Source organism: Hydra vulgaris, chromosome 04 (genome assembly GCF_038396675.1).
Source record: "Hydra vulgaris chromosome 04, alternate assembly HydraT2T_AEP".
Classification (NCBI taxonomy): domain Eukaryota; kingdom Metazoa; phylum Cnidaria; class Hydrozoa; order Anthoathecata; family Hydridae; genus Hydra; species Hydra vulgaris.
The window spans coordinates 49,024,054-49,047,218 of record NC_088923.1 but is presented as its reverse complement, the minus strand read 5'-3'; the positions used below and the strand labels follow the sequence as shown (position 1 = coordinate 49,047,218).

Here is a 23,165-nt window from a genome sequence, read left to right as displayed (position 1 = left end):
CTCTTGGAGATTATTTTCTTGGATCAACTAACACATTCGATTTAATAGAACAAGATGCAAAATTACTGTTACCAGACATAGATTATTTACAAAAGAGACACCGTAATAAGAAGCACTTTCTTAGGTGAAAACCGATCAGAAGAACCTTAATTAAGTCCACGTGAAGAGTTTAAGACAAACGTTTTTTTAAAAACTATCAATAATCTTACTACAAATTTAAAAGAAAGAGCTCAATGCTATCAGGAACTGAATGACAAATTTGCATTTTTAATAGACACAAGATTCAACAAAGATAAGCTGAAGACATGCGTTAATCGTCTGGTGGAAGACTACACGGAAGATATTGATGATAATTTATATGCAGAAATTGAGCATCTACATCTGTATTTGAAAGAACATTTTAATACTCAAGTTCCTAAATTGTCCCATTTGTTTTTGTACAAACTTATAAAGGAAAAACAAGTGGAGGTTATATTTCTAAATACTGAAATCATTCTTAGGATTTTCAAATGTTTCATGATATTCAACTGCTCTGGAGAAAGGTCATTTTCAAAATTAAAATTAACAAAAAATGATTCGCGATCAACTATGTCACAAAAAATGTTAAACAATTTTGCATTATTATCAAGCAACACAGACAAAATGAAGTCAATTATTATAGATTCATTGATTAAAGATTTTGTTAATGAAAAATACAGAAAAAAGATTATGTAGATTTTAAAAAATATTTAAAAAAAATGGAAATAAAACTTTTAATTACGCTAAACTAAGATTATATTTTTTTAAACTAACATACTACTTCAAAATATGGGGCTGCAGGCTTTTTTTAGGCCTAGGGCCCCTAAAACTGTAAATCTGGTTCTGCCTGTAACATTACTATTGTTAAAGCTGAATAATAATAAAATGTAAAAGAATCTTACAAATTGTGATCTTTTCTAATCTAAGACTACATTTAAACTTAGGATTTATTGAAATCCATATCTTATTATGTTTATATACATAAGTCGTTTATTAAAAATATTAAACAATATTTATTTACATCAATTATTTTTAACTTAACAAAGAATCTAGACTACAATGCACAAAATTATTTAAGTAAGTGATCAACAAATTACTGACTGTAATTTGTTGATCACTTTTGTGTCAACAAATTACAGTCAGTTTTCCATGTTAAATACATAAAGTTTATATCTAATATAAAAAAAATCCAATATAAAATAAATAAAAAAATACTAAACTAACTCAAACCAATACCAGTTATACTGTGTGAGGTGACTAAAAAACACTTCAGTTCTTTCTAAATGCACTAAAAAATAGCTTTCAGCTCTTTCTAATTGCACTAAAAAATAAAACAAAACTTGCTTAGCTAAGTTGTCTAGTTCTTAAGAATCTGGAAACAAATAAGTAAAAAACCAAGAACAAACAAACATTTATTTATTAAAACTACTATATTTAAACAAATTAAATTAAACAAAGAACAACATCAGTTCTCCTTAAAGGCTAGAAAAAAATTTCAGCTCAAATTTGCTTGTAGACTTTGCTTGTAAAACCATGTGAATAAGAAACACATTCAGAAAAGCCTAGAAACTACTTAAAAATGACATATGCAACATTGAAGTTTAGACGTCAACTGGACAAATTATTAGTTGATGTTTTTAAAAAATTCATACAAATTTAAAATGCTCTGTTCTTCTATATCACATAAATCCATCATATGATAAATATAAAATGAAAAAATGTAAGAATAAGTAAACACAAAGAAAAAGACATCATATATGAATCGAAAATCAATGCATTGATAGATTATTGCCAATATTATTATTATTGTCAATAGCAATAGCAATAAGTAGTCGTTTAGGGAAGTGCTAAAAATAATACCATATAGGTTATACCTACATTTATAGATTCAGTCATACTCAAACACAAAATGCATACATATAAATTATTAAATAATAACAAATATATAGTTATATATTCGAATATAATAACCTTTATATATGTTATATATACATAAATATATATATATATATATATAAATATAAACATATATATATATATACACACATATGTATATATATATATATATATATATATATATATATATATATATATATACAGCGTGGAAAATAACGGGCGGTCAACGGTCACTGACCGCCCGAAATGACTAAAATTGCTATTTTGACCTCTCAAAACGAATTCTTCCCAGTCAAGGTTGACCGGTTGAAAAAAAAAAGAGTTATATAACGTTTGAAAAATTATCAGGATGCCTTTGAAAATGCATATACCAAAATTTCATAAAATGTAAATCTTTGAAAAAAGCTTCTAAAATAATTTTATCGTTTGTACGCTACTTTAAATCGCTTCGTTAGTGAGTATTATAAATGACGTAAACTATTAGTTTTTTTGCTTCACTTATCAAGACTAATTTCATTTTACTGGTGGTGAAATCCATAACTGCTTTTTTCATAAATGATTGAAGTTCTTATTTTATTATTGTTTTAATAATAATATAATATTAACTAAGAACATTTTTTTATTCCTACATTTTTATTTATATATTCTTTATATCATTTTATTTATTTTTCTTTTTTTCTACCTTTTGCTTTTACATTTTACCTTTTGCTGCCAATTGCAATGAAAAAATACCTTTATTTTTTATTTTTAGTTTCATTTATCCGTAGTCAACAAAACTTACAAAGTATCGACTAAGAGCCGCACACCAGGCCCTTCTGTGATGAAAATAAATTTTTTTAGATTTCAATTAGTTAAGACTCCGGAAAATATAAAGTTCGTATTTGAAATTGTCGAGGTTCCTACGTTCTCTATTTTAAAGACTCTTTGTTCGGTTGACGCTGAGTGACTGAGAAGTTAACTTTATTATTTAGATAAATTTAAAATTACCAAATGCGCGTTTGCTTTTTTTTTCTACTATTAAAATCTTAAAAAAAAAAAAAAAAATATATATATATATATATATATATATATATATATATATATATATATATATATATATATATATATATATATATATATATATATTGTAGTATAAAGTTTCGTTTAACACAAATAATTTTGATAGTATTTCATAAAACGATTGTCATGATTTTATTAAATATTAGTTCAGCATCTGCCGGCGAGAGGCATTAACATTATTATCAACTAAATAACATTAATTGTTTATAAAATGATTTTAAATAAAAATGAATGAAAGATATAAAATGATACAAATGAGAGAATTGCGAATTTGAACATTTTTTATATCACTAAATTATAAGAGAATCATCAAACATCAGCATTTCAAAATGGAGGCGACTAAAAAGAGACAAACAATGCTTTCATTTTTAACACAAGCAGGATCGGAATTAAAACCACCTGTTAAAAAGAAGAAAAAACTCAAAAGTAAAAAATACAGCTAACAACAGCTCAAAAATGGGTAAACACTACTCTTGCAAAATATAATGCAAATGAATGGCTAGAGATATTATATAATGGAAACTATGTTACAGCATTAAAATGCACTGTATGTCGTCAGTATACTAAACAAATTGATATTTATAAAGGATATACGCCAGAATGGGGAAGCGATAAAGGTAGTTGTAGGATACAGCACAGTGCCGCAGTTGATCATGCAAATGGTTTACCACATCAAAGAGCCCACGAATTAGCAATGAAAAGTAAAGGAATGGGTGTAAGCGAACGAAATGATAAATTAAGCAATCTGCATAAAGAAATGCAGCAAACTGATATTTTATCGGGTTTGAAAACCATGACCACGAAAGATCTATGAAAAAAATTTGAGGTAGCATACTTTATTGCCAAAGAAGAGCTTCCGCTTAGCGTATACCCTAAAATACTACGTTTGGAAGAAAATCATGGTGTAGAGTTTGGCCAAGCATATAGAAATAAAATAACTTGTGGAACTTTTATTGATTACATTGGATTGAGTTTGTCAAATATTCTCAGAAATAAATTAAAAACACGAAATTACTTCAGTATTTTAATTGATGCATCAACAGATGTATCTGTAATTGAAAAAGAAGCTATATTTATTATCAGTTTCGATCCTACTCCAATAGGAAAGACCGAGATATGCGTTGAGTGTTCTTTTCTTTCTATTTCTGATCTTGAATACGGAACATCTGAAGGAGTTTTCAATAAAATTAGTCAATCCCTTGAATCAGAAGGTATCGAAAAATTTAAAACTAAATTAGTTGGTTTTAGTGCTGATGGCGCAGCTGTAAATAGAGGAAGTAGAACAAGTGTAAATGTATTACTTCAAAAAGAAATTCCATGGGTAACTTTTGGTTGGTGTATTGCACATCGCCTTGAGTTAGCGATAAAAGATAAATTTGCACAAATAAAAGCGTTTAATGATGTCAATAACATCATTTTGAAAATGTATAACATTTATAAAAAATCCCCAAAAAAGTTACGACAGTTAGGAAAGCTTATTGCTATCCTTGAAGAGGGTAATTCATTTTACATTGCAGGTATTCGCCCCAAAAAAGCATCAGGTATATTGGATTTTTTTTTCAATTTTAACTATAAAAAATACTTTATAAAATAATATACTTTATTAGATGCTGGTTTTTTATAGAACAAAAGTTCTTTATAAAACATTGTTTTGAGCAATAAAAACTTTTTATAAAAGAAAATACTTGTGCAATAATAAATAAGAACACGATGTATTGCACATAAAATTCAAGCACTTGAGATGATCTTAGACAAATATGGAGTATATATGAAACATCTCGAAAACATGACTGCAGATTTCAGTTTTACTCAAGCAGAAAGAGCAAAGTTTAAAGGGTATCATCAGAAGTGGAATGATGGACGAATACCTCTTTATATAGCATTATTCATAGAAGTTTTATCGCCAGCAAACTTTTTATCTTTATCTTTTCAATTCCGTAGCATCATCTAGATTTATAAAACAAACTAAAAAAAGTTAAGTCACTTGAAGAAAAAAGAATTTACGGATTTACCAACAGTCAAACGTTTCCTTGCAAAAGTAAAAAACAACACTGGAAAGTATTCATTCCAAGATGTTGAGCTTCATGACTTTACAAACGCACTAACTTTAGTTAAGAATTCGAAATGAATGATTGTAACGTTAATTGCCGAATCCAGAGTAGAGCGTTTGGAAACACAAAATACAGTTCCTGATATGTATGGAATGTTAATCTTAAACACTGGTGGCTGGTTTCAAAATAACACCAATAATTCATTTGCTGATAATAACATCAAAAAATTGGATGACTTTTATATTATGCCGTTACGTTATGCTGGCTTCGCTGGGAGTGTAAATAATATGTTTGATGCTTGGCAAAATTTAGTTGATTACACTGTCAAATATTTGGTACCAGATAAAACTGAGTACCGTAGAGTATGGTATCAAATTTTTTCGAGTTCTATGAAAAAAGATTGGAGTCCAATTCTACTTCTTGTTAAATTGCTGTTCGTATTGCCTGTTTCGAATGGAAAGGTTGAGCGTCTTTTTTCTCTTATGAATAGAATTAAAACTGACACAAGAAATCGCTTAACTGAAAAACGGCTCAATAATTTAATTCGGGTGTGCACTGATGAAACAAATAGTGAAGAATTTGATGTGAATCCTGCCATTAAATTATGGGCCGAAGATACTTTGCGAAGGCCTACACAAGAAAGTCGAAAAATTTATTCAAAAAAAGAAAAGAAAAAAACAACTATAAAAACATTAATTGATTTAGAATCGCCATCAGACGAGTCTTTAGATTTAAAATCGTCTTTCGATGAAACTTTGGATAATAAATCAGATGAAACGTATCTTTAAAAAAACATTTTTAAGTTATATAAAACTTTGTTTTTTGTTACTTAGGCATTTATTATAGTGGTATTACATTAAACGATACTTGATTTAGTATTCAGTTTAAATTTTTTTGATATAACATAAAAATGTGTATTTTTTATTATTTTAAAAAATAAAATTAAATTAAAAAAGGAATACGAGTTCGTTCATTTTGAAGTATCAAGTTGTTGTTTTATTTACAAAGTTTTGTCATGCAGAATAATTGCTACGATAAAAATTTAAAACAAAAAAAAAATTAAAATTTTGACCGCCCAAAAAAAACAACTGACCATCAATTTTATGTATTAGCCGGTCAGTTTGACCGCTCGCCTTTGATTTCTTATTTTCCACGCTGTATATATATATATATATATATATATATATATATATATATATATATATATATATATATATATATATATATATATATATGTATATATATATGTATATATATACAACCCGTAGATGTTGTCCGAAAGTTTTTTCCATATTTTGTTGACAAAAAGTAAAAATTAAAATGCAAGACTGGAATTTTTTTTTTTATTAATTGATAGACTGCCTGCCACCAACCAAACCCTCAGTCGATGTAGCAGCACTCCCTTGGAGGGTCAGGCTAAAAGATAGTACATGTAGCAGCACTCCCTTGCGGGTCAGGCTATTTGTCAGTCGATGTAGCAGCACTCCCTTGCGAGTCAGGCTATTTGTCAGTCGATGTAGCAGCACTCTCTTGCGAATCAGGCTATAAGATAGTCGATGTAGCAACACTCCGCGCATGATTTACAGTAAAAAAAATAAAAATAAAAACATTTTATTAAAAAAAATAAAAATAAAAACATTGTTTATATTGTTAAAAACATTCAGAATGTTTTTAAAACATTCTGGTCAATTAAATTTGCGTTTTTGTGGTTTTTTAAAAAAACGATTTATTTGTAATTAAATTAATGGTTTTTACTTTCGTCCAACACGCAAATGTTGGACGAAAGTCAAAAGTAATTAAAAGTGACGTATGTGTTGGCAATCACTTTTTTCCTTCCGCTCTTCCCAAAGACAACAAACTATAGATCTATATATATATATATATATATATATATATATATATATATATATATATATATATATATATATATATATATATATAAAAATATATACATATATGTATGTATATGTATATATAAATATATATATATATATATATATATATATATATATATATATATATATATATATATATATATATATATATATATACTCACACACACGCACACACACACACACACACACACACACACACATATATATATATACATATATATGTATATTTGTCAATGCATTGAATTTTATTGACGCTGCACCGAGCAGTAAACGCCTTAGAGATGCATTACAAGTTGAAACGAGTCTAGCAGAGTGAGATAGAAGTACAAAATGACAGATGTCCAGTTTAAAACAGAGAGCCTCTAAGTAGAAAAATACTAAATAAGTATAACGTAGTAAAAATAAAAACAAGAACAATAAACAATAAAAAAACAATAAACAATAAAAAAAAAAAACAAGAACAATAAACAATAGCCTATGAAAAATAGAGTCATTAATTGTTATGATACTAAAATGTTGTTAATGTTGAGCGTAAATGTGATGTATAGATAGTATCAGTGATGGAGCAGAATTATTCCTTTATTAAGTATTTACAATGTAGTCTGTATTATTAGGGCTATAAACATAAATTATAAATATATATGTTTCATGGACGTCTCGAGTATGGAATAGATTCGCGCCTTATGAAACAGTATAAACACAAGGAGACCTCCAGCTTTTATTCTGGACTGGTGTCCCATAAGAAGTTCCATTCTGCATCTATACCAGGGTAGCTTTTTGTTGAGGTATCCTGTCATGTTATCCCAAAAGGACTCAGAGTATTCCGTCAGGACAATTGTCACAGACTTCTGCATTCACAGTGAGTCCAGAGGACGTTTAGTGGGGTTCAGTACAACTTGCATACAATAGTAAGTAATTATTTGACATGAGTGTCAGTAAGTGCAGTTGTTGTCGAAGTATTACTAGGGTCAGTGAGTGTTGTGAACTGTTTTAAGTTTTTATAGCTGCATATGTAATGTAAATAATTAATGTAATGTACGTGTGTGTGCCAATTGTGGTAGCATGTCTTATTAGTATGAGTTATTAGTAGAAAATTGGTTGGAAGTCAATTAAACTGGTATAACGTAAGCTAGACGTGAACACTAGTAGCCCTATAACATGTATCTTAAGAATAACAAACTATAACAACTAGATAAATCTAGAATATTAAAATAGAATCAAGCCAATATACCAGTGATATTTTCATTAACGTGAAGTAAAATTTGAAGTAAAAATAATTGATTTCGTTAATGTGAATAAAAACTTAAAATTAGGATATATCTGAAGAACGAAAACTGAAATAGAATTGAATATAAGCATCAAAAAACAAAAATAGGAATAGAATTAAGAATTATTAACGAACGAAAATTATTGAATATTAAAAAAGTTTTGATACAATAATTAGTTTTTTTTTGACAATTAGTTTACAAATTTTACATACTTGGTTTGAAATTGGCGTACATGTTTGACCATAACGATGATATTTGAAATGATTATAGAATGTATTAATGGACCACAAAACTGGTCACGTGCTTGTCATTACGTTAAGTATAAATTGTATGCATCCAATCTTTTGTTGTAAAATAAAATAAAAATCTATAGATTCTTAAGAGTTGCAAATCAATCAATAACAGAATAATGAGTTTATCAAGGTTGTTGGCTGGTAGGAAGCGTGACAGTCCTGTATGGAAATTCTTCATTTATGATCAAAAAACTGACAAATCCAAGTGTCTAGTACAGGACATAAATAATGAGGGCGCGTGTGGCGCATTTCTTGCCGGAAATTCCAGTAACTTAGTAGCGCACATTCAGAAAATACATAAAGAGACACACAAATGTTACAAGGATGAAAACAAAAAACAAAATGCAGAAAAAATGTTTTTGAAACGTAAAATTGATGAAATCAATTCTACATCTTCCCAAAATAGTGGAAAGACAAAAACCCAGACAATAAGAGAGAGCTTTGAACACCGAATCACCACGTGGCCAACGGAATCAAGTGAATATCAAGTGCGTCAGGATAGCGTGATTGAAATGATTGTTAATACCAGCTATCCAATGGTATTGCTAGATCAGCCGTCGTTTCGAAAGATGATAAAAACGCTTGACCCAAAATTTAAATTGTCAGGTAATAATTAACACAACTAAATTTTTAAATTATTGTTTTAGATTCATTCAATGCTAAACAATTTTTAAATGTTTACCTGTAATTATTGTATCATTAGTGTAACACTATAGTAACTAACTACACAAACTGATGTGCATTAAATTTTAACTGATTTAAATTTTATATTGCAGGGTCTGCAACACTGAACAAGCGGATAAACGAGCGTTTTCTTCGACAATCTGCACAACTGAAAGACTTGATAAATCTTACACGCAAAGTAACAATTTGTCTTGATGGTTGGACGAAGAAGGGTCTCACAGCATCGTTCCTTGGAGTATCTGCTTGTTTCTATGACACCACCATTGATAAAACACGACATGCTTTCCTAAATTTGATGGAACTCCAACATCCCCACACGGGTGAGATGCTTGCCGAATGTTTAAAGAAATGTCTTGACCAGTGGGGTATTAGAGAAAATCAAGTTATGTTGATTGTTTCAGACAACGGGTCTAATATGGTTAAAGCCATCAGGCTCTTACAGGAAGTGCATGCAGCTAAGAAATCTGACGAATCTGAATCTTATGAGTTTGAATCTGACGAATCTGAATCTGCACCTCAAGATGGAACAGTACATATCAGATGATTGACCCGCTGTTGAAAATAAAGACATCGATGAATGAAGTTCTTACAGAAATTGGTACACATTATTTTATTATTTATGTTAGTGTATATAAATTGTTTTCAGAATTTTATTAAATCTACAAAATTGTGTCTTACCTTATTTAAACTAAAAAAACGAAAATGTTGATAAATTGTAAGTTCATTAGTCATTATCATTAAAAAACAAGACAGGGCATATAGTCTTTAAATTAGGTTTACTAATAACATGGAAAGACTTTACCCTGCCTTTTAAATCACATCACAACAGCATGGAAAAAAGAGACGTATATCAATGACAATTATTAGTTATTACAATTGTTATTAGTAAACTTTAATTACAGATAGTTTACTTAAATTTAGGAATCGACACATTCAAAGCAAGTGAATGGGTTCGTCTTCAAAACATTTCTTCACTTTTGGAACCATTTGCTGTACAAACAGATATACTTCAGACCGATGCCCAGTCTCTTTCACAGGTTCTACCATCTATACTCAATTTGGAATGCCATTTACAAGAATATCCTACCAACAAGTCTTTGACAGCGAATCTTCTTGGAGATCTACGTCAACGGTTTCAATCAATTCTGCAGCCGGACTCAGATACGTTTAATCCTCTTCCGTCTGCTGCATGTTTGTTAGATCCAACCGTTGCTGTCTTTATACTCACACCGGAAATGGACACCTTGCTCCATGCAGCAAAGATGTATATAATAAAAGTTTGTGGAGTAGAACAAGAATTACAAGCTGCTGCTGAGTCAAATGGATCTGAATGTGAATTTGCTGCCATAAAGCGCTTTAAGTTCTTTTCAAATAAAATCTTTACAAAAGAAGGAAAGATTTATAACCAAGACAATATCACTGTTGCAAGTCAGCTGTCAAGGTATTTGGTTGACATAAGCGGTGATGAAGCGCTGCCAAGTAACGGCCTGCTCTTTTGGAAACAAAACAAAAGCAAGTATAGCAAGATTGCAATTTTGGCTGAAGATTTACTGTCCGCCCCAGCATCACAGGCGTTTGTAGAAAGGATTTTTTCACTTTGTGGAATTTTAACTGTTGGTCGCCGCAATCGAATGAAAAAATCATTAGAGATGAGAGTTTTTATGAAACTGAACAAAAACTTGTAATTATAATTTAACCAGATATTTTTTTTCAATTTCAGAAAAAAAATCTTATTATAACTCAATTGAATCATTGAATGACTTTTTTTATGACTATTTGTATGGTTATTTAGATGTTTATTACTAAGTTAAAAAATTTTTTAAATTTCTTTCTTGAAACTTATGTATTACATTATTTCTTGAAATAATGATAGGGGAGACCGGGGCTAGTTGTCAGCAGGGGTAAGTTGACGAATTGCGTTTATGTGCAGAGTCTTTTATCAAAAAGTATCAGAAATCTTAGGGAACTTTCCTAATTGATCATTTCATCTTGGGTCTTATGAATAAAACTACTATAAATATTCCAGTCACAACTGATTTACTATTATCAGTCAGGCTTTTTTAGTAGTTGTCGTTTTTCAGGATCTTTAGGCAGTTTATTGAAAAGCTTTTGGGGTTTATTGGCAAAATTTTCACAGGGGAAGCTGAAAAACAAAAATATCTTTATAAAATCAATTTTTTTTTTAAATTATTATTTGTAACAATATTGAAAAAATTTATTTTTACAAAAAAAAAAATTTTTAATTTATTTTTTACAAAAAAAATTTTTTATGGGATTTTGTTACCAGGAACAAAGGTGGGGTGTTGTTTTGGCTTCATATTCAAACTAATAACTGCTTCTAGCTCATAGAAATATTTAAAAATTTTTATAAATTTTTACTAACTAATACGTTTGTAATCTTTATTATAGTTTGCGCCAACTTACTTAATTTTTTTTTTTTTAAGGCCCCGGAAGGAGCCATAAGATTTTTTTTTTAATGAATGCAACAAGTACAAGTTACCCAAATTCATAAACTTCAAGATTGCACTTTAATTTTTTCAAAAAAATGTGTCGTTAGGACTACTAATTGCTGTGAAATTTGATAGAAGTAAAATATGATCTGATTTAGAAACTGAAATAAGAATTAAAATGATTAAAATCATAAGAACTGAACTGAAATTAATTTAATCAGAACTGATTCAAAAGAAGCAAAATTAAAATTAGAAATTATATCAATGCTTCAAGAACTAAGTAAAATTGGAAATTGAAATTATATTTAGAACTTAAATATCAATGCAATATACCAACAATAACTTGTGTATTTTATTTACAACTAGTAATCTATATATATATTTTACAACTAATAATCTAAAATCTTATGGATTTTTGTGAGCTAAGAGTTAAATGTATGTGGTACAAAAGTGTGTACCACATACATTTACTGAAGCTATTTAATAAGTGGGGTATTCAAATTAAGTAATGCAATATCTAGTAATCATGTGAAATTTGTGTTTAAAAAATTTAATACTACTTTCCTAAAGTTTTAGCAGTGTGAAAACAATAATTTGACAATGACATGTATATACATTTCGTAAACAAGTGTTATTACTTATCTTTTATAAAATGATATGTATAAATATATATAACAGAGCTGGAGTAGAAGTATTTGTTTTTTAAGTAGTTTTCAGATGGTAATATAAAAAATGAGGTCAAAGTAATTTGTATAGATTAATAAAAGTTATAAAACATTCATGATGGCAGTTGAAGTCATTAATTGTAATGATCATGGATGGCTAAGCTGTTAGTGTTCGGTCTGGATGATGAATAGAAGTGATAACATTTAGAGTAGAATGGTTCATCTTATAAATAGTTGGTAACTGGCTTGCATTATCGGTATGGTAAATATAGATAGTAAAAAGACGCAGTGGCTATTGAAAAAATATTAAATGTAGCACCTTTAGTGTACTGGACAGTAGTTATATATTTAGTATTATGTGTATTTTAGTAGTACTGAACATATTAGTGTTACTTATGTATAAACATATTATGTAGTATTAGAAATACTCTGTATAACTTAAGTAGTTATGTATACTGGTTAAAAGGTGTCTGGGCAAAACTATTAGTAGAGTATAGAGCAGATTAAATTGATGTTTTTGTAATCAATCTTTATATATATATATATATATATATATATATATATATATATATATATATATATATATATATAAATATATATATAAATAAATATATATAAATATATATATATATATAAATATATATATATATATAAATATATATATATATAAATATATATATAAATATATATATATATATATATATATATATATATATATATATATATATATATATATATATATATATATATATATACTGAAATATAGGCAGATTTAAGTTTATAAACTTTCGTGTCAACAAATTACAGTCACTTTTTCATGTTAAATACACAAAATATATCTCTAATATAATATATATCAAATATAAAATAAATCCAATATAAAATAAAACAAAATAGTAAACTTACTCAAACCATTATCACTTACACCGTGTGAAGTAACTAAAAAACACTTCAGTTCTTTTCAATCACTCTAAAAAATAACTTTCAGCTCTTTCCAATAGCACTAAAAAATAAAACAAAACTTGATTAGCTGAGTTGCCTAGTTTATAAGAATCTGAAAACATATAAGTAAAAAACCAAGAACAAACAAACATTTATTTTTTAGAACTAGTATATTTAAACAAATTAAATAAAACAAAGAATAACGCCAATTCTCCTTAAAAACTAAAAAAAATTTTCAGCTCAAATTTGCTTGCAGACCTTGCTTGTAAAATAAAATGTGAATAAGAAACACATTTAGAAAAACCTAGAAAAAATTCTTATAAATTTACATACATTTCTTCTTTTATATCGCATAAATCCATCATATGATAAATCTGAAATGAAAAAATGTAATTGATAAGTAAATACAAAGAAAAAAATCAAATATGAATCGAAAACCAATATATCTGATAGATGTCGTGCAACTTTTCATGTGTTCCTGACTATTCCTTTTCATTCCAGACAAACTTTTTACTAAATTTCTCAAATGAAAACTTTTTTATTTAAATTTTGCTTTCACAATTTCAGTTTAAGCATGCGCTTTAAAGCAAAGATTTTCGTTTTTCCGTTATATGTTGATATTTGATCAAGATCGGGTACGACGTCGTATCTGATTTTGATATTAAATATTATATATTATATATTGATATTAAATATTAAATAATACGTATTTTTGATAAATAAGTGGTATCCCAGTCGGCATATCTAGTATTGTAAATACTCGTAGTATTGATCACGTATAACATACCGCCATTGATACCAGAAAAATACGCATTTAGTTTTAAGTTTCGAATTCGAGTTCAATACCACTTATTTATCAAAAATACGTATTTATAATATTTGATCAAAATCGGATATGATATCGAACCCGATTTTGATCAAATATTGCCAAATAAAGGAAAAACGAAAATCTTTGCTTTTAAAGCGCATGCTTAAACTGATATAGCGAAAATAAAATTTAAATTAAAAAGGTTTCCTTTGAGAAATTTAGTAAATTATCTCCAGTACAGTTACAGTACTTTTTTGCACTAAAAGAGTTACTAAAACTTTATCATAAAAATATTTATTACTACTTTTAAATTTATTAATTTAGTTTTATGAAGTCCTAAATTAATATAATTCAAATATACGTTAAATCCTATCATTTCATACCTTACTTATTTTATTCCGTTGATTACTATTTTATTGACATTTCTGTTATACTATTACCTTTTTTTGTTCTGTTTTAGAAAATTTAGAAAAATAAGTTAAAATTTTGAGCCAACGCTGACATTTTATTTGTTGCTAAACGTTAAATTTTGTTATTAGGATTGCAGTTCTTTTATCTGTTTTTTGTTCTTTATTCAATAAGTATTTGATTTAAATTAAATATGATTATAATTTGATATTTTATTACGAGATATATGTCTTTATATATAAATATATATGAACCTTTTTAGATTTTTTCATGTTATTTTAAAATTTTTTGTTCACGCAATTCAAGTTATATATGTCTATAGTTTGCATATATGTTTATATTATGTTCAGAATTAAAAAGTTTTTGATAAATATATGTATGTGGTAATATGTGTTATATAATTGTTTTATAAATGTATTTTTAAAATAGTATAAAATGTATCTATTGTGTATATAAATATTATAAGAAGTGTTTATATATGTTATATAAATTTAAATAAATATATTGTGTTTTATAGTTAGTATATATGTTTGTATTATGTTGTTTCCATGACATAGAAACATCATAATATAAACATATAAACTAACTATAAAACACAATATATTTATTAAAATTTATATAACATATATAAACACTTCTTATAATATTTATGGATCATGTTTTCAAAGTGTGTGACTTGGCAAACGTGTTGAGCAAGATTTTGCATAAAGTTGTTATTTATGTTACTAATGTTGTTACATTTGGCTTACCTTTATGTTGGTGTCTATTGTTAAAAATTATAAGTGGTTTTATTATTGAAAGTCACTGCTTTTAATCATTCACTAAAAGCCACTCAAGAAAAATCATTTTGCCACATATACATTTTGTTTATATCTTAATTTGAATTTTTAGAACCATGACGTACCAACATGAATTGTTTTCTAAAAGCTAACATGAAATAACAATATTTAACAACTACTACTCTCTTATCATGACATCTTATCTCTATCTGATATATTGATTTGCGATTCATATATGATGTTTTTCTTTGTATTTGCTTATCCATTACATTTTTTTATTTCAGATTTATCATATGATGTATTTATGCAATATAAAAGAACGAATATATGTAAATTTTTATGAATTTTTTAAAAACATCTGCTAATAATTAGTCCAGTCAACGTTCAAACTTCAATTTTGCATATGTCATCTTTAAGTAGTTTCTAGGCTTTTCTAAATGTGTTTCTTATTCACATGGTTTTACAAGCAAGGTATGCAAGCAAATTTGAGCTGAAAATTTTTTTTTAGCCTTTAAGGAGAATTGGCATTACACTTTTTTAAATTTAATTTGTTTAAATATAGTAGTTTCAACAAATAAATGTTTGTTTGTTCTTTGTTTTTTTACTTATTTGTTTTCAGATTCTTAAGAACTTGGCAACTTATGTAAAAAAGTTTTTTTTTTTTTTTAGTGCAATTGGAAAGAGCTGAAAGTTATTTTTTAGAGCAATTGAAAAGAACTACAGTGTTTTTTTGTTACTTCACACAGTATAACTGATACTGATTTGAGTAAGTTTACTATTTTGTTTTATTTGATATTGGATTTATTTGATATTTGATATATGTTATATTAGATATATATTTTATGTATTTAACATGGAAAACTGACTGTAATTTGTTGACACAAAAGTTTATAAACATAAATCTGCCTATATTTCAGTTTATTTTATATTTCTCTGTATCTTTATAAATATTCTTTCTTAGAAAAAATAACAGACTAGAAAAAAATAAATTCTTTTTGAAAGTAGTTGAAAAAAATGATGATGTATTTCCATATTTCATTGTGTAAAGTGTAATACCACTTTTTAAAGGTATGTGAATAGATATATAGGGGAACATGGGGCAAGATGACGACTGTTTCGAAAAATGCCTTTATCTTAGTCTGTCCCAAAAAATAAAACTTACCTTTAGCTGGTGATGTAGCGATGTAATAAATCAAGTCAAACGAGGATAAAAAGTTTTTTTTTCAATGTCGGAAAAACTTTTTTAATACTTAGCTTTCTTCACAAAAATAATATTTAAAAAAAAACCATTGATAAATCTAGTAAAATTAATCTACTTCCCTTTCAGCTAAAGTCAACTGTTATATTTAGTTTTGCTTAAGAGATAACTGTTGGTCGTCATCTTGCCCCACTCGTCATTTTACCCCATGTTCCCCTATATATATATATATATATATATATATATATATATATATATATATATATATATATATATATATATATATATATATATATATATAATTAATTTAGAGTAAAATAAACTGAATGACATTGATTCATTTTTACATACAACATTGTGAAATTATTATTTTTATGCATTAAGGTAAAAATAATTTTGTGAATTGTAGTCTAGATTCTTTTTTAATTAAAAATAATTTATGTAAATAAATGTTGTTTAATATTTTTGATAAACGACTAATGTATGTAAACATATAAAAAGATATGGATTTCAATAAATCTTAAGTTTAAATAAAGTCTTTGATTAGAAAAGATCACAATTTGTAAGATTCTTTTACGTTCATTTATTCAGTTGCAGCGATAGTAAGATTACTGGATATGTTTAATGATAATAGTTAAATTGAAATAGATAGTATTAGGCTCAATGAAGTTGTTAATGTAAATGCTTATAGGCAACTTGAAAATAGTAGTCAAATGAAAAAAATAGATCATTTCTAAGAAATATTTTACGATTTGCTTGCTATTTTATGGTATAATTGTTTAAATTGTTTAACTATAATTGTCCCTCGATTGTTCAAATATTGTAATAAATAAAATCTTTTCAGTCCAAGTATTTAAGTTAATAAAATATTTTATTAAGTTGTGGTGTTATTTGCCAGTGTGTTGTCTAGCCTTTTTATAATCTTTTTTAATTATTCTGTAGTCACGGAATATATATTTTCTGTTATTATTATCGTAATTCTACTAACAATAAAATGCAAATAGTACTTTTGTAATTAAAAATTGTAATTTTTTTTTAATTTAATTTTTTAGGTATTTGCAGGCTTTACTTGACTCTCCGTTTCTGGTACCTGTGTTGTGACAGATTTTAAAAAGAACTCAACTGATGTTGATGCGGTCTTCGTCGTTAACTATAAGCAATGACGTTGCTGATAGGGAGTCAAAGTTAAAATATTTATAGATAAATTTGTATTTAATTTTTTAGATAATATATCAAGTTATTAATGTGTTTTTATTGTTATTAATGATTTAATAACTCATAACCCGTATTACGGGTTTCTTATTGCTAGTCATTTTCATTATGTTATGAATTCATATTAGTTAATAAAATTGTATTGAATATTCTCTGATTATCGTGTTTTATACGTGTTTAAATGCGAGTTTGATACTCAGTAGGCGTCGTATTGTATACCTGTCTTTATACGCATCTGATGTCTATTTTTAATGCGCGTTTGACACGATAAAATGGCTAACAAATATTCGTAAATAATGCGTATTCTGGAAAGTTTTAAATGCGCATGTAATACCAGGAAAATATCGTATTAAATATTCTCTGGTTATCGTATTTTATACGTGTTTACAAGAGTTTCAAATGCGAGTTTGATACTCAGTAGGCGTCGTATTGTATACCTGTCTTTATACGCATCTAATGCGTATTTCTAATGCGTATTCGACACGATAAAATGGCTAACATACATACCACATCGATACGTATTTAAACGAGTTTCTAATGCGCATTTACAACTAAATTTGCCGACTGGGATTGATCACGTATAACCCAGTCGGCAAATTTAGTTGTAAATGCGCATTAGAAACTCGTTTAAATACGTATCGATGTGGTATGTATGTTAGCCATTTTATCGTGTCGAATACGCATTAGAAATACGCATTAGATGCGTATAAAGACAGGTATACAATACGACGCCTACTGAGTATCAAACTCGCATTTGAAACTCTTGTAAACACGTATAAAATACGATAACCAGAGAATATTTAATACGATATTTTCCTGGTATTACATGCGCATTTAAAACTTTCCAGAATACGCATTATTTACGAATATTTGTTAGCCATTTTATCGTGTCAAACGCGCATTAAAAATAGACATCAGATGCGTATAAAGACAGGTATACAATACGACGCCTACTGAGTATCAAACTCGCATTTAAACACGTATAAAACACGATAATCAGAGAATATTCAATACAATTTTATTAACTAATATGAATTCATAACATAATGAAAATGACTAGCAATAAGAAACCCGTAATACGGGTTATGAGTTATTAAATCATTAATAACAATAAAAACACATTAATAACTTGATATATTATCTAAAAAATTAAATACAAATTTATCTATAAATATTTTAACTTTGACTCCCTATCAGCAACGTCATTGCTTATAGTTAACGACGAAGACCGCATCAACATCAGTTGAGTTCTTTTTAAAATCTGTCACAACACAGGTACCAGAAACGGAGAGTCAAGTAAAGCCTGCAAATACCTAAAAAATTAAATTAAAAAAAAATTACAATTTTTAATTACAAAAGTACTATTTGCATTTTATTGTTAGTAGAATTACGATAATAATAACAGAAAATATATATTCCGTGACTACAGAATAATTAAAAAAGATTATAAAAAGGCTAGACAACACACTGGCAAATAACACCACAACTTAATAAAATATTTTATTAACTTAAATACTTGGACTGAAAAGATTTTATTTATTACAATATTTGAACAATCGAGGGACAATTATAGTTAAACAATTTAAACAATTATACCATAAAATAGCAAGCAAATCGTAAAATATTTCTTAGAAATGATCTATTTTTTTCATTTGACTACTATTTTCAAGTTGCCTATAAGCATTTACATTAACAACTTCATTGAGCCTAATACTATCTATTTCAATTTAACTATTATCATTAAACATATCCAGTAATCTTACTATCGCTGCAACTGAATAAATGAACGTAAAAGAATCTTACAAATTGTGATCTTTTCTAATCAAAGACTTTATTTAAACTTAAGATTTATTGAAATCCATATCTTTTTATATGTTTACATACATTAGTCGTTTATCAAAAATATTAAACAACATTTATTTACATCAATTATTTTTAATTAAAAAAGAATCTAGACTACAATGCACAAAATTATTTTTACCTTAATGCATAAAAATAATAAATGCACAATCTTGTATGAAAAAATGAAGCAATGTCAATCAGTATATTTTACTCTAAATTAATTATATATATATATATATATATATATATATATATATATATATATATATATATATATATATATATATATATATATATATATATATATATATATATATATATTATATATATATATATATATATAAATATATGTATATATATATATATATATATATATATATATATATATATATATATATATATATATATATATATATATATATATATATATATATATATATATATATATATATATATATATATATATATATATATATATATATATATATAGGGGAACATGGGGTAAAATGACGAGTGGGGCAAGATGACGACCAACAGTTATCTCTTAAGCAAAACTAAATATAACAGTTGACTTTAGCTGAAAGGGAAGTAGATTAATTTTACTAGATTTATCAATGGTTTTTTTTTAAATATTATTTTTGTGAAGAAAGCTAAGTATTAAAAAAGTTTTTCCGACATTGAAAAAAAAACTTTTTATCCTCGTTTGACTTGATTTATTACATCGCTACATCACCAGCTAAAGGTAAGTTTTATTTTTTGGGACAGACTAAGATAAAGGCATTTTTCGAAACAGTCGTCATCTTGCCCCATGTTCCCCTATATATCTATTCACATACCTTTAAAAAGTGGTATTACACTTTACACAATGAAATATGGAAATACATCATCATTTTTTTCAACTACTTTCAAAAAGAATTTATTTTTTTCTAGTCTGTTATTTTTTCTAAGAAAGAATATTTATAAAGATACAGAGAAATATAAAATAAACTGAAATATAGGCAGATTTATGTTTATAAACTTTTGTGTCAACAAATTACAGTCAGTTTTCCATGTTAAATACATAAAATATATATCTAATATAACATATATCAAATATCAAATAAATCCAATATCAAATAAAACAAAATAGTAAACTTACTCAAATCAGTATCAGTTATACTGTGTGAAGTAACAAAAAAACACTGTAGTTCTTTTCAATTGCTCTAAAAAATAACTTTCAGCTCTTTCCAATTGCACTAAAAAAAAAAAAAAACTTTTTTACATAAGTTGCCAAGTTCTTAAGAATCTGAAAACAAATAAGTAAAAAAACAAAGAACAAACAAACATTTATTTGTTGAAACTACTATATTTAAACAAATTAAATTTAAAAAAGTGTAATGCCAATTCTCCTTAAAGGCTAAAAAAAAATTTTCAGCTCAAATTTGCTTGCATACCTTGCTTGTAAAACCATGTGAATAAGAAACACATTTAGAAAAGCCTAGAAACTACTTAAAGATGACATATGCAAAATTGAAGTTTGAACGTTGACTGGACTAATTATTAGCAGATGTTTTTAAAAAATTCATAAAAATTTACATATATTCGTTCTTTTATATTGCATAAATACATCATATGATAAATCTGAAATAAAAAAATGTAATGGATAAGCAAATACAAAGAAAAACATCATATATGAATCGCAAATCAATATATCAGATAGAGATAAGATGTCATGATAAGAGAGTAGTAGTTGTTAAATATTGTTATTTCATGTTAGCTTTTAGAAAACAATTCATGTTGGTACGTCATGGTTCTAAAAATTCAAATTAAGATATAAACAAAATGTATATGTGGCAAAATGATTTTTCTTGAGTGGCTTTTAGTGAATGATTAAAAGCAGTGACTTTCAATAATAAAACCACTTATAATTTTTAACAATAGACACCAACATAAAGGTAAGCCAAATGTAACAACATTAGTAACATAAATAACAACTTTATGCAAAATCTTGCTCAACACGTTTGCCAAGTCACACACTTTGAAAACATGATCCATAAATATTATAAGAAGTGTTTATATATGTTATATAAATTTTAATAAATATATTGTGTTTTATAGTTAGTTTATATGTTTATATTATGATGTTTCTATGTCATGGAAACAACATAATACAAACATATATACTAACTATAAAACACAATATATTTATTTAAATTTATATAACATATATAAACACTTCTTATAATATTTATATACACAATAGATACATTTTATACTATTTTAAAAATACATTTATAAAACAATTATATAACACATATTACCACATACATATATTTATCAAAAACTTTTTAATTCTGAACATAATATAAACATATATGCAAACTATAGACATATATAACTTGAATTGCGTGAACAAAAAATTTTAAAATAACATGAAAAAATCTAAAAAGGTTCATATATATTTATATATAAAGACATATATCTCGTAATAAAATATCAAATTATAATCATATTTAATTTAAATCAAATACTTATTGAATAAAGAACAAAAAACAGATAAAAGAACTGCAATCCTAATAACAAAATTTAACGTTTAGCAACAAATAAAATGTCAGTGTTGGCTCAAAATTTTAACTTATTTTTCTAAATTTTCTAAAACAGAACAAAAAAAGGTAATAGTATAACAGAAATGTCAATAAAATAGTAATCAACGGAATAAAATAAGTAAGGTATGAAATGATAGGATTTAACGTATATTTGAATTATATTAATTTAGGACTTCATAAAACTAAATTAATAAATTTAAAAGTAGTAATAAATATTTTTATGATAAAGTTTTAGTAACTCTTTTAGTGCAAAAAAGTACTGTAACTGTACTGGAGATAATTTACTAAATTTCTCAAAGGAAACCTTTTTAATTTAAATTTTATTTTCGCTATATCAGTTTAAGCATGCGCTTTAAAAGCAAAGATTTTCGTTTTTCCTTTATTTGGCAATATTTGATCAAAATCGGGTTCGATATCATATCCGATTTTGATCAAATATTATAAATACGTATTTTTGATAAATAAGTGGTATTGAACTCGAATTCGAAACTTAAAACTAAATGCGTATTTTTCTGGTATCAATGGCGGTATGTTATACGTGATCAATACTACGAGTATTTACAATACTAGATATGCCGACTGGGTAGATATGCCGACTGGGAAGCTACCCGCTTTATATACGTTTAAAACTTTACAACAACTTGAAATTTATAAGAGCTGAAATATAAAGACTGAAATAAGAATACAACTTTTAAGTTTACAAAACTTGTTAAAAGTACAATATTTTGATTAAGAATATTTCATCATTTGTGAAAGTCAAGTTGTGAAGCAGCTTTTGGTTTACATTGTTTTTTATTCCTAAGCAAGTAATTCTTAGTTTCTTTCTTATCTTTTGTGGAGACTTTTTGTTGATTTTTAGTTTGCTTCAAAATTTTCTTTTCTTTCGACAAACGAATTTCATTTCTGACAGGAGTATCAGTCAAGATCCTTGTTTTTAACTGCCTACTTTTAACTTTTTTTTTTCTGGCAGATGCTTTTGGGTAAGGTTTTAAAACCTCAGGTGAGATTATAGAAGTAACACTTGTTGACACTTTGTTTAAAATACTTGTTTCAATATTTACTATAGTTATTTCAGACTCTATGTGATTAACATGTGCTGGTATCATTTCAGA

General features: G+C 26.5%; 2 long non-coding RNA genes across 2 annotated transcripts; one reads left to right on the top strand and one right to left on the bottom strand.

The window, feature by feature from the left end:
- Nucleotides 1-15,016: 15,016 nt before the first annotated feature.
- LOC136079880 (uncharacterized) lies at nucleotides 15,017-17,662 on the top strand. The gene is made up of 3 exons (XR_010638302.1): nucleotides 15,017-15,687; nucleotides 15,886-15,982; nucleotides 17,467-17,662. It is a non-coding gene; the product is annotated as an uncharacterized LOC136079880 (long non-coding RNA).
- A 1,081-nt stretch (nucleotides 17,663-18,743) lies between these two features.
- Nucleotides 18,744-21,573, bottom strand: LOC136079879 (uncharacterized). The gene is made up of 3 exons (XR_010638301.1): nucleotides 20,902-21,573; nucleotides 20,607-20,703; nucleotides 18,744-18,939 (listed from the first exon to the last, which is right to left on the bottom strand). It is a non-coding gene; the product is annotated as an uncharacterized LOC136079879 (long non-coding RNA).
- Between the last annotated feature and the right edge of the window lie 1,592 nt (nucleotides 21,574-23,165).